Source organism: Dermacentor andersoni, chromosome 2, assembly GCF_023375885.2.
Source record: "Dermacentor andersoni chromosome 2, qqDerAnde1_hic_scaffold, whole genome shotgun sequence".
NCBI lineage: Eukaryota > Metazoa > Arthropoda > Arachnida > Ixodida > Ixodidae > Dermacentor > Dermacentor andersoni.
Genome location: NC_092815.1, coordinates 59,541,083 through 59,549,095, shown reverse-complemented (window position 1 = coordinate 59,549,095; position 8,013 = coordinate 59,541,083). Strand labels below are relative to the sequence as shown.

Here is an 8,013-nt window from a genome sequence, read left to right as displayed (position 1 = left end):
AGGCTTTTAGCGATAAATCACTGCAAAAAAATTAGGCACACAATTAGACAATTAGACCAGATGCTTTTTACGTGGGCACATTGACCTGAAGCCCCTATTTGAGCTTCAATTATCGCTTGAGATGCCATTGCAAGCCTTGGAACCGTATTCCTTGCGGCCACTGCGCCCCGTGTGAAGAGGCAAGATGCTTTGAAGGGCTAGTTGGTGCGTAAAGATGATGGAAAGTAGCGCAAAAAAATAAGGAAATCCGTCCTTTAGCCCTCCTCCTTCTTTCGTCATTCTTAAGACAAAAGCCTTAGATCTCTATGTTTTAAGGTCGCGTTGTGAGGTACAGAAAATCGGAGCGGTCTTGCCACTGCTCGTGTGTTCGTCGTCGTCTTCCACATCGTTGCCACATCGATGCCGCTAATCATGCCAAAAAAGGCACAGTTGATTAATATAGAGTTAAGGCACATGGACCTACTACCTATGGTGGGTGTCGAACCCTTGACCTTTGGTATTAATTTGGGCGAAGTTGATTAAGACACAGTTATTATATAATTAAGGTACCTCAACTTACGACCATTGGTGTTACTTAGGTCAAATTTATTAATATGTAGTTAGTTGAGGTAGCTTTAACTAAGGCACTCGAACCCACAACCTTTAGTGGGAGAAAACAAGTAATGAGATGTAGCAACGCCTGCGAATGGATGTCTCTTGAGCGCACAGGCTTTCGCCTTCACCCTCTTTGGCGTATGCTAATGTGACTGTCAATGTTTTTGCGCTACTTTCCATCGTATGAAGATGCACCTTCACTTGTTTTACTTTTCTAACTTTCATTTTTATGGGGGTAGAGGGAGAGAAAAGGGGGTGAAAGTGTCTGATAATGGTAAAGGAAAGAAGCAAAACAAGAGGCTCCCAACTATAATCGGCACACTGAGGGGACTAAAACGAAAAGTGTAACAAAAAAAGAATCATGAGCCATTCCACTCTGTGGAGATGGTTGACTAACGAAGCTGTTTAGCACACGACATGTAGGTGACACATAATTTTAAACAAAGGTACGAACTCATTTATTGTCTTGATCGGTGGTCATTATTTCACTCGCAACTGCAAACACATTCTTTGGTAATGTCAAATCGGTACACGTACGCCGCTGGGTGGTCGGTTGGGCCGGATCGGTGTGGCATCGCAAGGTATAAGTCTACAACACGGAACGCGTAAACCGCTCCCTTTTCGGTACCGACACATCTACATTGAAATCACCGACAACGACAACAAGGGTAGTGTCATCGCAGCTAATTCACCCAAAGTGAGTAGCCATGAACCTTACATAACTAGAGTCATTGTATTTTTTGCTTGGTTACGGGGGTATGAGCCATTGCTCAGTGGGGTATGAGCCGTTGATGACAGTTTTCGACATGCTGTCCTTTAGGTTGTATACGTGATTAGAAAGAATTTAAGCACTGTTCGCTTCACTTTGTTGAGTGCTTGTAGCCCCTGCCTTACGGGGCTATGAGCCATTGCATTTTTTGCTTGCTTACGGGAGTATGAATGCTGAAGAAGGTATGAGCCATTGATGATGATAGTTTTTGTTCACGGTGAAAATCACGGAACCCTAGCCATATACAGCTTCCCTGTAAAATAAACGCCCATCCCTTTACTGGCATGAGCCATTGGTTTAATGCCTTAACAAGCGCAACGAGTTCCTATGCCAATCCACAGAAACGTTGAAAGGCGGCCGACAAAGGGCGATGGTCTCGATTGCCACTTTTATGTCGTTGAGTCTATGCCATATATGTAAGCACAAATCAGACTGGAAACCCGCTTTAGCCGTTCCTTATGTGCGCAGAACAAAGACCGATGCCTTATTTGTCGGTGCGTACTGCACGGCGCTCGGCATCGACAACTACCATCTATTAAGTTCCTGTCATTTTTTAACCAGTGCATGCAATACATGCCTCTTGCGCCTTCGGTGCATGTGTCAGTGTAGGAACGGCCACATTCACAGATGCACTGAAAGTCATTCCATCCTGCTGTGTCGATGGTAAGTATGCTAATCAAGATATATATGCGTTATTGATGCATTTTATTCACACGAAGGAAAAAGATACGTAAAACATGCATATTTGTAGCTTAAGTATACCTAGAAATTATACGTGACATATTTTTAACGCAACTAACGAAGTCGTAATAGCACACACATTACACGCAAACAGAAAATTTCAACTAAATATCGCACAAAATGTCAAACGTGCGCTGGCTTTCCAGGGCTGTCAAACCATACTGTTTCCCTACCGCCTGCAACAGGACAGCGGGGCCCCTTGTGTTGCCGCTTGGCCTTTTCTGGCTAATCGTGACGAAAAAGAATCGCCGTGGATCGTGACTGGTGGCGAGCCTAAAAGATGGCGTGGTCAGAAATCTCCAAACATTTGGCGCCACTCACTGCCGGGTCACACGTCAGACCGTGTCCCGGAACACCTGTACGCCACATAGACGGTGGCAGCTGACGCACGCCACCGACCAGCCAAACTAGCACCTCGTGCTGTTCTCCCCTTTTCCCAAGTGACAATGTGGAAACACTCGTTGAATCCTTCTTCGCCACACATTGTGATCAAGTGGAACACGTTCAAGAACATGTAGTCTCGGAGGTCTTCAAAACTTTCCGCTTTTGACTCGGTTCTTGACGTGATCGCCAAACAAGAGCGCGGGGCGGAGAGCCTTCAACGAGGCCCCGCGATTGGAGATTCTGGCCAGACGGCTGCCGGTGCCCGAGTCAGACGTGGCACTTCCTTGAAACACGGACAGCACGGGAGGCGGTGCAGCTACTGACAGCCAATATGTTGATGGCCGCAGTGCAGTGTTTCGGGAAACTGACAAGCCGCACTGCGCCTTGCACCGATGCCGACACGTACAAAGTACATCATCATAATGGGCATTGTGCCGCACGTCGTCGTCACCCGGGCCGTTGTTGGCTTCTGGCAGTAAATTTGCCCGGTCACGCTCGATAAGCGCCGCATCCCGCTGCTCGTCGTCGCTACCGTCGGCCATCGTCGTGCGCAGTGTCGCGACGTCTTTGCCATCAGTACCGGCATGTAGCTGTTCAGTGCCGTTTTCTTTGCCCCCGTTGTGTTCCATGTTGGACTGCAGCAACTTAGCTGACTGCGCTGGCTGCTCAATTACGCCGATGTCGCAATCGCATTGGAAGTGCTTGTACTGTGGCTCAGACACTCCGTCGTCGACATTCGAAGCCGAGTAGAAAGGTTGGAAGACGGAGGGCCGTTCACGTTCAGCGACGAATGATCCGGACGACTAGAGCGTCTCGCGGAGGTAGCCCGTGCAAGTCTGCGGCCCGTAAAGATGATGCACCGCCATGGACGGCCACAGGCCGCGGCCCGCGCAAGAACCTTCCTCGGTCTTCTGGTCAGCACGGACTTCGTCGCACTCGCCGCGTCTGAGCGTTGCATTGTTCTGAGTGTGTTGCTGCTGATTTTGCGTCGGGTGGCTTCTGCCGCTGCCGGTGGCGACAGCGTAGCACTGGCGTCTGGCCATCGTGATGACATCACCACACTTCTCCATGCCTGTCGCAAAATAAGAAAAGGCACGATTCAGAAATCGTCATGCGTGTCGCATTGCTGATCACTTGTTCTTTAAATGCAGCTTCAAATCTCCCTGCGTTAAAGGAATATACTAGGTGATAAAACAATAGACTTTGTAACACAGTAGGTTACGCACAGCTACAGGTTACAAGCTACATACTTCTTACTGTGTCCACGTCCTGGCTTATACCACAGTTACAAGGCGTGTGAAGACGTGGGTTCACGGTCCCAGTCATGGCTCGAAGAAAAACAACCGAACCGCTAAGAACATCCGAGATAGTTTATCTGCTCAGCTGGGCGCACGCATCTCTGCTCAGCAAATTTTGCGCAATACCGAATCGCGCACCCCAAACAGTACCTCGCTTGGCCACCGACAGATTCCACTGGCTGACACTTCCAGGGCTAGATCTAGTACACATAAATACCCAAGGTAATGGAAGGTTAGGTGGCCGTCGCTGCAGCACAATCAATGGTGCATCGCACGCGTAATGCGAAGGTTGTAGGCTCGGTCCCCACGGCTGACAAGTTATATCTTCATCTACTTTCATTCCCCCTTTTCTTCACTTCATCCCCCCTTTATTCGTGGGCTTTTTTCACGCTCGGAAAAACCTTTTATGTAGCACGTATTGAGCAACAAATAGCTGTAGCGGAAGTTTCTCACGTTTCTCTACAATTTTCTCGTTGACACTTTTCATCAAGTTATAATAATTGAGAAGTTGATTAATACTAATTATGTAATTAGGCAGAATGCAAATAATAATCTGAGTATCTCCAAGCGACGGCAAAGAACATTACCTTGGTTCTGTCTCGCTACGTAGCATTTGCATATTCTTTAAGTTTGGCTCAAGTTACGAGAAACACCCTCTGTGAAGATAGTTCATTGAGGCTGAACTAAAATCTTATTACCTTGACTTGTGCGACCATTAAATGTTTTCTTCTTGTGCACCATGAAGCTCGCCGTGCGCCAGTCGCACGGTAAGTTGTATTAGTTACACCGTTTGCACAGATTACCTATCTATTCCTAACCTTTCTTTTACCTAGGTTCATTTATCAGTGTTAATTCACTTGCTTTGCTCTGTTAGTTTTCCTGCCGTGATCTGACATATATGAATGGGCCCCCAGCTGATCAACTCAGCGCAGTTCATTTCTCCACGCTCTTCATTTAAGAAAAAAAACGAGAACAAAAAAGAAATGTGTAATTGAAAGCTTAAATAGCCGTTACTTCTCTTTTTACAGAAAATTCCCGTTTTCAGTATTCAACTATCGCGGTAATATATATTATGCCATTAGATGAAGAGGTGCACGAATTACTGACGAAAATGGGGAGGCCCTTCCAATCACACAGAACATTTTGCGACTACTGCAGTAGACTAAGAACTAAACGTCTGTTACCTCATGCGTTATCTTGACAACAGCGATAATGTAGCGATAATGCAGCTAATGATACATGTCCTAAGTCGTCGATTCTGAAACGTCAAACACGGCAGCAAATGCCTCAACTAGAAGTGTCAGCACTGAACTGGTGAAACATTCGAAACGGGACGTACCTTCACAAACACATGCACGGCACGTTGATCGCGCCCGCGGGTCGGGGACGGGCAATGTCGCACACGAGCTTCCAGTGGCTAGGAGTGCCTCACGACACGAACCTGCAGAACATGACAGGCTATAGCGTTACACATGAAATCTATAGTGTATATCTGCTTTGTTTGAGCCATACTGGGCGAAATTACATCTCGCAACACAGCAAAGTATCTCAATAAGGTGTACAAACTTGGGCCTGTTGGTCTAGCACAGTTTAAGATTTTGGAAACCGAGCGCTTATATACGACGCCCACGAAAAAGTAAGGACAGCGCAATGTGAGTGTCGTTTTCTTGTTGCTTCGGTAAGCACTCGTCTTCTGAAATCAGAATTAAGCGAATTATATTCTTGGCTAGATTACATTTGACAGGACAGCAAAATACGGCTCGTCAGTGCCCTGCCCACAGACTACAAGGTGACTAGTTGGTATTTGGGATAACAGCCACACATGGGGCTCCATGAAACCATATGGGACCAAGCTAATCTTGCACTAAATCTATTTTGAAAACTTCCGCCTAGACGAGGCCATTGGCAAAGACCATAATGTCCTAAAAGCGTAGGCTAAACCTAGTGCAGAGAAGGCTCGTTGCGAAGGCCCGAGGAGCGGTCCTCGTCAAAACAACAGACGCCAAACAGCCTATATTAAATTTCGACAAAATGTTTCGGTAAAGCAATCGGCGTAAAGCGTGTCCATTGTTGAGTGGTCCGAGCATATAATTTCCGTCGATTCGCCTCTCGGTGAGGTTACCTCTGCAGGCAATCAAGTTAAGCCTACTATGTAAGCGTCGCGAACAACTCGCCAGAGAAAGCAACCAATACAGACGTCTAACCTCAGTCACACCGCTAGAGCACGGTGTGAAAAACCGTGCGTCTCAGATGGCAGGCGACGCGGCTAGAGAGGCTGGAGAAAAAATAAGAGCGTCACTTACCGGCCGTATTCGCAGTGTTCCACGGGGAAACTTGAAGTGCTGTCAACGGGGGGCACTATGTTTGCTTCTGGAAAGCCAGCTCAGAAGCGCGTAAACCTATTCTGCTGCACGAACTGAAAAAAAAGTGCGCGCGCCCACCGTGCAAAAGTTCCTCTTTGCCTTCTTCTTTCCAAACCACGAGGAGCAAACACCTAGCGGGGGGGATTGGTCAAGCCCCTTGGAGAAAAAAGAAAGCACGACTAAACATTTGATATTATTTTCCCTAAACTGACGCTGATTCTCCAGCTACTAGATCCCCCAATTTGAAAGACTAGCGCCAGGAAAACTACTTTAAATGCACAAATTCAAACCGATTCTCCTAATGAAGAAATTACTGATGCACAGCTAGGTATAGTCCCTAGTCCCTATTGGTGTCGATATGGAGTGGGTCGATACAGAGCGAAATAATCCTTTATATACAGCATTCATTGCAGAAAATGCCGTACTGTTACACTATACTGTAGAAGCTGCGTAAGTGAGGTGATGCAAAGCTTGCATCGTAGTGAATCATTCTTTTCTTATTTTTTTCACATTTATGACTCGTAGCGTAACTGTTTTGCATTATAAGCTGACACTGCAGTTTCTCAAACCGGCAGGAAAAGACCAAGACTCCAAAAACAAGGCTGCACGTTTCAAGTTGTTTTTTTTTTCCTTTCTTTTTATGCGCCTCAAAGAAGCAGTTGACAAGGTGCCGTGTTACGGTTGCTTGAAGAAATAGTCGAATAACATACACATTCAAGCACAAGATAGGAAGGTAAGGGAGACACATACTCCGAAATATACAAACTTCTAGCACATTTCAACGTCGCATGGCCGTCTTAACTATGATGACGATGACGACGATAATTACGATTATGATGATAATGATGGCGGCGTCATCTAAAAATGGCGAAATTCCATCCCTATGCGACGTAGGGCTCTTCTTTTTCTTTCTTTTTAAAATAGTTTTCAGTGTTCGAAAGTTCTTAATGTGCAAGGAATAGAAGAAAAATGCTCAATTATGCGATGGTTTCTGTGTAGCAACGTTAGTTCTGCTACAAGCAGCTCCACAAACGGGCCGAAAGTCCCAATATTCAAATGGGAACACTGCCAAGCAATAGCAGAGACACTTCCTGCATTCTCATTTTTTTAGATTAAAGATGGTAAAATGGTCCGTAGCATGACGACTCAGCTCAAAGCCTGGCCCCTTCGTTTCTAGAAGGGTATGCTCGCGCATCCCAGAGCCTTGGCGTCACTCTAGTGGGCCGACGACCCTAAAGTTCTAACGGGACAACGGCAAGCGAGCAAAGACATTTGTCGCTTTTTGTTTTGCAACAAGAACTTCCTCCCACTTGGTCGATATTGCCAACGAACATTTGCCATTTGCCAACGAACAGATCCGCCTTCCGAAAGATGACCGCGTGGGCCTTGCACAACTCCAACTTTTGCCTCAGGTGATTTCGTCTGCGGACTTAGACAAGCTCCGACTAGGTCTAATCTTCTGGAAGATTGACATGGCCACAGCTTGCTCGCTAAGCTTAGAGGGGAAGGAATGGTGCAACCTTTGAGCAGAAAAGGGCTTCAAGGAAGCGACCATACGCAGTCTGATCAGGACAACGGATGAACATGTATTCCCCAACGTGAAAGCTCTTTTGCGAATTGGAGGGACTTGGCCGTGCACAAGCTTCGAACTTCTCAGCACTGCGCCGAACCATCACATTCCCGCAGTCTGCTACGGCCGATGAACGCCTGGCGAGCCTCCTCCAGATCAGCTTACACCGAGCGTTGGACATCGGGGTGGAGGACGTTGTAACCGTGTTCAACAGGACAAATCTTTGCCAGATGTTTCAAAGGCGCCTGCTAAGCAACGAACAAAAAAGCTTCTAATGCTTACAATACTAGTAAC

General features: G+C 46.7%; 1 long non-coding RNA gene across 1 annotated transcript; it reads right to left on the bottom strand.

The window, feature by feature from the left end:
- Positions 1-2,033: 2,033 nt before the first annotated feature.
- On the bottom strand, positions 2,034-7,747 carry LOC140215926 (uncharacterized). The gene is made up of 3 exons (XR_011892516.1): positions 6,090-7,747; positions 5,126-5,227; positions 2,034-3,560 (listed from the first exon to the last, which is right to left on the bottom strand). It is a non-coding gene; the product is annotated as an uncharacterized lncRNA (long non-coding RNA).
- Between the last annotated feature and the right edge of the window lie 266 nt (positions 7,748-8,013).